At 44.6% G+C, this 7,818-nt stretch overlaps 1 long non-coding RNA gene across 3 annotated transcripts; it reads left to right on the top strand.

Moving 5' to 3' along the window:
- Window positions 1-3,327: 3,327 nt before the first annotated feature.
- LOC123344741 lies at window positions 3,328-6,782 on the top strand. 3 transcript variants are annotated; one of them, XR_006572646.1, is made up of 3 exons: window positions 3,328-4,443; window positions 5,085-5,184; window positions 6,510-6,782. It is a non-coding gene; the product is annotated as an uncharacterized LOC123344741 (long non-coding RNA). The 3 variants fall into 3 exon arrangements; XR_006572644.1 differs by lacking the exon at window positions 6,510-6,782 and adding an exon at window positions 5,469-5,594 and having other exon boundaries at window positions 3,328-4,068; XR_006572645.1 differs by lacking the exon at window positions 6,510-6,782 and adding an exon at window positions 5,469-5,594.
- The last annotated feature ends 1,036 nt before the right edge of the window (window positions 6,783-7,818 follow it).

The following is a 7,818-nucleotide window of genomic DNA, read 5'->3' as shown; positions in this document are numbered from 1 at the left end:
GACAGAAGCCATGATGATAGGAGGGCCTTTTTAAAGCCTAAATAGCTTTAAAAAATCTGGCCCTAGCTTCCCACGGCTTCAGATAGGCACGTAGTAGGATTTTCAAAAGTGCCTACACATCTAATCCTATTGAAATCAATGAGAGGTAGGCCCAATAGGTGCCTGAATACCTTTAAAAGTCTGTCCCCAATTGCCTTGAGTCCTGTGACTGGACCCACACACACCAACACAAAGATCCTACATAACACCAATAAGCTCAAGGAATTTAAACTTAATAGACAATGTACTTGTGAAAGGATTGAGTATAAATGTGTAAGAACCCCCAGGATATGTCCCATACTGAATAATTAACACATTCACACCTTCCTAGATATAAAAATTCTGCACCAAATACCCATGCAGTCAATTCCCCTACATTTAACATCTTTGTACCAACTCCTTTTACACACCTGTTACCTATACCACACCGAATACCCAAGTACTTTACGTATTTATTTAAAATTCTCTACTCATTACCTGCCTTTGCTAGATGTTTCAAATACATAAATAGCTATTGTACACATTCCAATGCCGTAACAGATGGATGGATAACTGTGTATAGCTATATTATACCTGTGCAACAATGTTCTTATTTATATAGTTTTAAAGGATGCCTCAAACCTACTGGTGTGAGTCAAAGCTTATTGCCTGGTGAACAGCCATTTGTAGGGAGAGCTGACATGCATGGCTTTTCCATATTCAGATGTGGAGCTTATGTTGCCGAATTGAGATATACTATTTAAGACATGAAAAATGAGTAACTGTACCCTTTAAGTGTTAGGCTTAGACCTAAAAAAATGTATGCTCACATTGTCCATGAAGAGCTGTAAAAATGGCAATTGGCTTCGTCAGTCCCACTACAACGGGTACTATTTCAGGCCTCCCAGACAGTGTGATAGTATGAAAGCCCTATGAAACTGAACCTTTGCATTTGCTTTCTTCAGGGCAGGTTGAGTGTCTAGCTAAATAAAACTCATTTGTTCTTTCTAAGCATCTTTCCTGTGCGTATACGTTGCAGCATATAAGGAAGAATTCTGTTCTTTCTCAAAATATTCTACTGGGCCCAGCACCTCTAAGGACTTAGGAGATTCCATGGGAGACAGGTGCCTTAACACTTTAGAGCAGAGGTGGGCAAACTATGGCCTGCAGGCCACATCCGGCCCACAGGACCGTCCTGCCCGGCCCCCAATCGCTTGGCTAGCTCCCAGCCCCTCCCTGCTGTCCCTCCGCCGCCGCAGCCTCAGCTCGCTCGCACCAGCACCAGTGCAATGCTCTGGGCAGCAGGGCTGTGAGCTCCTGGGGCAGCGCAGCTGCAGTGCCTGGCCTGACCCGGTCTCTGTGCTACATGGTGGTGGCGGCAGCGCAGCTGTAGTGCTGCCAGCCACCGGTGCTCCAGGCAGCGAGGTAAGTTGGCAGGGAGCCAGAGGGGGGAGGGGTTGGGTAGAGGGCAAGGGAGTTCGGGTTGGTGGTCAGGGGCGGACAGGGGGTTGAATGGGGACAGGATCCCAGGGGGGCAGTCAGGGAGGAGGGGGGGTTGGATGGGGCAGGAGTCCCGGGAGGGGGCAGATAGGAGGTGGGGGCAAGGCCACGACCCCCACCCCTAACCGGCCCTCCATACAATTTACAAAACCCGATGCGGCCCTCAGGCCAAAAAGTTTAGAGGATCTACTTCTTGGTCCCTCACTCATGGCCAGCTTTCTAAAAAAGCAAGGAACACTCGCCATAGGCATGGAATCTCTGCCCATGAATGCATCTGAGAAGGTTAATAAAATCTTCTGCTTAGGAAATGGCTTCCTAACTTTTACATACTCCCTTTGTTCAGGAGAAAAAAACAATCCATGAATCCATATGACCTTGTATCAACTAGACAAGTGACTTGACCCACACTGTGATAGTATCCTAAATGTTCCTGCAAAACTCCTTCTGGATTTAAAAGTTTGCTACATGTGAGGGTGAGCAAATTCTTCAAATGTATCCACAATGGGAGACGAGGGACCCCACAATTTGGGAACTAAAGCACATAAAAGATGCTAGTTGAAGAACAAAGTTGTTTTTCTTTCTTACCCAAAAATTCTGCCTGTGGGTGACTGTTTCTGTGTCTCGTCCCCACCTCCCCGCACCCTTTTAGGGTTAGATTGTGACCTGGATTATGCATTCACACAGAAGCAGAAGGGAGATGAAGGAAACACCCCTTTACCTCCCCTCACCCCCTCTCATTTATAGGCGACCTGCCCTTGAGTCTAGGTACACAGGATTAAACAGGTGCTGTGCATCTGCTTCTGTCCCCACACTGGAGAAGGTGGGTGGTGAGGGGAAGGAAGTGAGCAGAGGCAAGGCTTTGCCCCTCAGCTCACCTTAGCCAGCCCGGAGGGTATTGTCATGTGCTGCTGGTAGTGGTGAAACGCTGGGCTGTGATGAAGGGTACAGTCTAGCCCTGATTGTGTCATTTGACCTTCACCTTGTTTTCTGAGGCATTGGTGTGTTCTAATGAGAAAAGGCTATTTTACAACATTATACAACTGGAGAATTTTCTTCATATAGATGCAGCTCATATACTCAGGGTGGGGATACTTAGTCAAGTTATGAGAAGGCCTTTACCTACAGTAGCCTCAGGGGGGAAGAGGGGGACAAAAATAGCTGAAAATTAAATTGAAGGTGCCTTTCCAGGGGTGGGACCCTAAAGAGACCCTCTGGAAAAGAGAGTGGATCTGATCTTTATTTCTGAAACCATAACGTGTTGAAATAACAAAGCAAGCTTCAAAGCAAACCTCTCCATAAAAAAAATCAGTTTGGAGATATTGATATTTGTGTTGCCAATAAAAACTGCAACTGGAGAGTGAAGAAATTAAACAGGTTATGACATTTCATCTGTAATTCGGATTCATTTCATTGTAGTTTTGCAATTCCCTAGAGTAATAACAAAAGAAACCTAATTACGAGACTCTGATGAGGGAAACTTAAAATTAAATCTCCTGTTTGCGCTGATGAATTTTCCAGCTTCACTTTTGCAACAAATGAACAATACATTCAGGGCTGGGATATTTTTCCCACTAAAAGTTAAATTACAGCCTTTCTATAAAACCATCCTTTCTGTCAATTAAATTAAACAAACATTGTCTAAGCGCATTAGGAAGAAATACACAATAATTCAATACCAGAGTTAGTCAACAAGAGGCTGTTTAATGGGCATAAATTGATGTAATTAAAATAAATCTACTTTACATTTATTTATTTATTTGAGTTGTTGATCTGAAGCCATTAGCGGAATTTAGAATGTGCACTATAACTGTGCTGTAGAACTGTGTACAGGGATAAACAATGGCCCAAATTCTAGCGGTTTTACTCAGTGTGAGTCGCAGTTTACTCCATTATAGACTGCATAAAGTATTACTCAAGATGAATAAGGCTGGCAGAATCTGATCCAACGTTTTTAAAGGAGTGCAAGGAAGAAAGAGCAACTTTCTCCTTTTTCTTTTTGTAGAAAAATGACTTTTCCCTGGCATCATCTTTGGTTTGCTGAAAGAAAAGAGAAAAAAAACCATGCATTTGACTGTTCAGTGTCATAAGCTTTTGGTATCCACTAAGCCAAACCATTGGTAGCTTCCAAGAACAGTGCCCCACCTGGAGGAACAGAAGCCAAATGGCAAACAGTGAGCTGTAATTTGTCTGTAAGCTGGAGCCAAATTTAAATCCAACGTTACACTAAATAAGCATTTACCCATTGCAAGCGCTCTCTTTCTCCCTCTCATCATAATACCAAGCTTTTCTTCCGTTTGAAGGTAGAACGTGTGACTCACTTCAGGACTGGAACTAACCAAAGTCAGAAGCGACCAAAAGTCATTAACATTTCACAGCTGTTCTGATGTGAATCGGGTTGGTGTTCCCCATCCAGCTCCTAAGGGGTCGGCATTCACATCACAAAAACATCCATCTCACTTGTCACCCTGGACTGTCTGGGCAGAGTCAGGAAAAGAATGAGCAGAAAGGCTGGACTGTACTTAAATGTGGCCTCCCCAGGTCACAATACAGGTAACTAGGTAGTGGATGGAGGAAAGTTTCCATTGCCACTGCCCAGGCTGTACTGCTTGGGCAAAAATGTCTCCCTTTGCCAATGACTTAAGCCACACATGAAGGGGCAAATACTATTATTATTGCATTGGTGCAAATGGCCCTCATGCAGTTGTCCTGCACAAATGAGTCACCATTACAGTCTCTCTCCTACAGACAAACTACATGGGCAGATGGGTTCCATTATCATGACAAGGGTTATTCATCCACTACACTGTGCACAATGCAGTTTTCCGTGAGCTCCCTGACTGACATGAAAGGGGTATTCGGACACAGGACAAGGACCGGCCAGAAAAAGAGGATCCTCTCCTTCCCCTCACCCCTATCAACACCGTGGTAGGTCCCAGGAGTTAACGTTCCTTTACTTCTGTAGGGGGGATTCTTCCACTCCCTTCCCATATGTAGTTCTGCATCACTCCATCATGGGCTGGACAATAGGGAAAGGATTTTGGCTGAAGAGAGTGTCATTGATGATTAGGGCCTTTTGCGTGCCCTCTGAATGTCACCCTATGTGGATAAATAAAGGATTTAGGTCTCAGGGCTGGCAGCCTTTCGCAAACAGTGAATACATGCAGCAGTTTAAAAGGGAAAAGAAATTAGAACAACAGTAGCTTCAAACATCCCTTTCAATGCAATGTGGTTTTTGTTTCTGGTAAAGGAAGGGCTACGACTTAGCAATGAGACAACAAACAGTACTATACCCCGTAGTACTATAATTGGCTCTGGCAGAAAGATAAAAACATTTACATCTATTCAAATAAAATTTAATTTGGGGGCCCTACATGTGTAAAGAAAGGAAATTATAAGCCAGTATTTCTCCCGGGGTAGCACAGAGTGCTCTCTCTTACAGTTAGATATGTATGGTTTCAAAAGATTTCCATACGCTTTATGATCCTGCTTGTAAATTGGCAGTGTACCAGCCACTGGCTGGTTCTGTGTAGACTAGAATGTGCATAATATTGTCTTTAATTCTTCAGGTGCTCCCCTTTTCACCCGGAGAAGATGATGACTGTAAGGAAGACTGACAAAGACATATAGTATGAAAGCACAGGAGTCCGTTTAAGGAATACTTTTGGGGTGAGACTGTTCTGCTCTTTTCAATGTATAATTCCTTATCTTTTCTCCCCCATTCTCTGATTTTTTTTCAAGCTCATTATTTCAATTCTACTTTCTCTCGTCCAGACTACTCTGAACTTGAACTCACAATGACTCACAGCAGGGGGAGGCACAGGCAGCATTACCACTGCAGCCTTTCTCCCTAGGGAACCTTTACAATACTGCCTAGTCTCTACCAACTTGAAATGCTGGCTTCATGGCACGAGTCCCTCAACCACACCCTTCTTTCATTCTTCCACCCCAAGGCCAGCAGACCAGGGAGACAGCCTTCTCCCGCCCTTCCCCAGCAAGGTGTGCTGAAAGCAGGAAGGCTGCTGATCACCTGACAGTTGTGATTCCTGAAGCTCAGGCACAGTACATTGAACTGGTGAGATGCAAAGCTCAGGACTGAAGCACTGAAAATAGTTACTAAACCCCATCATTGCTCATAGATGGTTTGTTGGTGGGGGTGGGGGTGGGTGTTGTTGTTTGGTTTGGTTTGATTGGTTTTTTTTTTTTTTACAATTGGGAGCAAGTGAGTTGTGGAACTGAATATACAATAATGACGTGCTCTCCAGCCATCGGACTGTGCTAGTGCTTAAAGGAGCTGCTCTGCTGACATATAGGCCTAGTCTACACTTAAAAGTTAGGTCAACATAGCTATGTAGGCGGGCCATTCGTCTGGTTTAAAACCAGACAGTCCTGCTTTTCTAAGGTTTTCCCCATGTCCAATAGTGAGTCAAAACCAGAAGTGGTTTTGTCTGGTTTCAGATGGAGATTGTGCTGCTCCGAGCAGCTGCAGCTCTGTTGACCTAACCCTCAGTGCAGCTGCTAGATTCTTCTATCAACGTAGCTACGGCTGCTAAGAGAGAGGGATTAACTCCAGTGATGGACAAAACCCTTCTATTGCTATAGGAAGCATCTGTGCTACATGTTGCACCTGTGGTGTGGACATGGCCTTCTTTTTGTCCTCAGTAGAGACTTCCAACACCTGAGACGTAAAAGCAGGAATTTCCCTTTCCCCCTCCCCTTGCAAACTGTACTTCTTCACATCCACTTTCCTCAGCTAGAAAGGGCTAAGTGGTATTTCCTCCTAACTTGCTCAGAGGAGTGATAGGATAAGAACTGAGCATTCTATGTCTGCATAGCTCCCTGGGCCTGCGATACAGAGGACTGAGGCATGTAGCAATAGAATGTAGGTCTTTCACTTGCCAGCATCAAGCCCCAAAGTTAAACTAACGCCATTTTAAATTTTGTTGCTTCGGGTACTTTTGATTTGTTTTTAAAACAACACTCTTTCCCGCCAGGCGAAGTACAATACCAGGATCTGCTCAGCAAATGGGTATTCAGTCTAAAGAATCTCTTTCACCTGAATCTTCCACTGGAAGTTTCTAAAGAGAACACGGGGTAACAGGAGGAATCAGCAAAGCGACATGCTCATCTAATTGCGAACAACAAAAGTCTGTGTGGTTGTGGAATGAAATAGCTCCTTTGTACGACAGCCTCCCAGTGGTACAGAGTTACAAGCTGTCACCAAGTTTCTTAACTGTGTGGCAGAATCCAGTGCTTAATTTGCTTGACCCCCCCGGCACCTCTTTTATTATTTTTTTTTATTTTCATAACTGACATGGCAAACCCAGAGGTGCCAGGGCTATGAACTGCCAAGGCTCTGCTCAAGCAAGCCACAGCACACATTAAGCACCGACAGGATCCCCATTTCCCGTGCTGTCTGCAAAGCCAGAAAGTGATTTACTCCATGATACAACATGATCAGCATACTTTCCCCAGCCGCAATCCCACAGTCTTGGTGAACACTTCCTGGGGGACAAACAATACTTTTTGCTTAGCTGGGTTCCTTATTTCAAGCAAATGCCTTGCTCATAGAGCAGGGAGATACTGAAAGAAAAAGTCCATGTGTATTCATTCACCTTTAAAAATGAACCGATTTTAGCCATCTTTGGTTCCTTTTGAGTGTCTCTACACTAACTTTTTTTTTTGCCTAAAAATTCCCATTGTTGCCCAGGCAGGTCCACTAGCGGTAGCAAAGACAAAGCACAGTGGTTGTTACTGCTGTTCAGCTTTTCTCCGGACTTGGCACACTGAGTGAAATTCCCCCTGGCACAGCGAGCCAGTACATGGCCTAGGCACCACTTGAGATGGATCTAAACTGTTCTCAGTGGCACCTGAACAAGGAGTCATGGTCTCAAGTTGCAGTGGAGGAGGTTTAGGTTGGCTATTAGGAAAAACTTTTTCACTAGGAGGATGGCGAAGCATTGGAATGTGTTACCTAGGGAGGTGGTGGAATATCCTTCCTTAGAGGTTTTTAAGGTCAGGCTTGACAAAGCCCTGGCTGGGATGATTTAGCTGGGGGTTGGTCCTGCTTTGAGCAGGGGGTTGGACTAGATACCTCCTGAGGTCCCTTCCACCCCTGAGATTCTATGATTCTATGAGTTCTATATTGTGGATTGAAGTGGGACTTGGGTATTTGTGCAGGCTTGTACTGTGTAAATTTCACCCTAAGTGCCTCACAGGAGATGTTCAGAACCCTTCAAGACCAGGCTCTGTCAACTACAAGGTGCTGATACTGGACTACTGGAATGTGCGGCCTTTTTTTTT

The sequence above is a fragment of the Mauremys mutica genome, chromosome 11 (genome assembly GCF_020497125.1).
Source record: "Mauremys mutica isolate MM-2020 ecotype Southern chromosome 11, ASM2049712v1, whole genome shotgun sequence".
NCBI lineage: Eukaryota > Metazoa > Chordata > Testudines > Geoemydidae > Mauremys > Mauremys mutica.
This window is presented reverse-complemented; position numbering and strand designations above follow the sequence as displayed.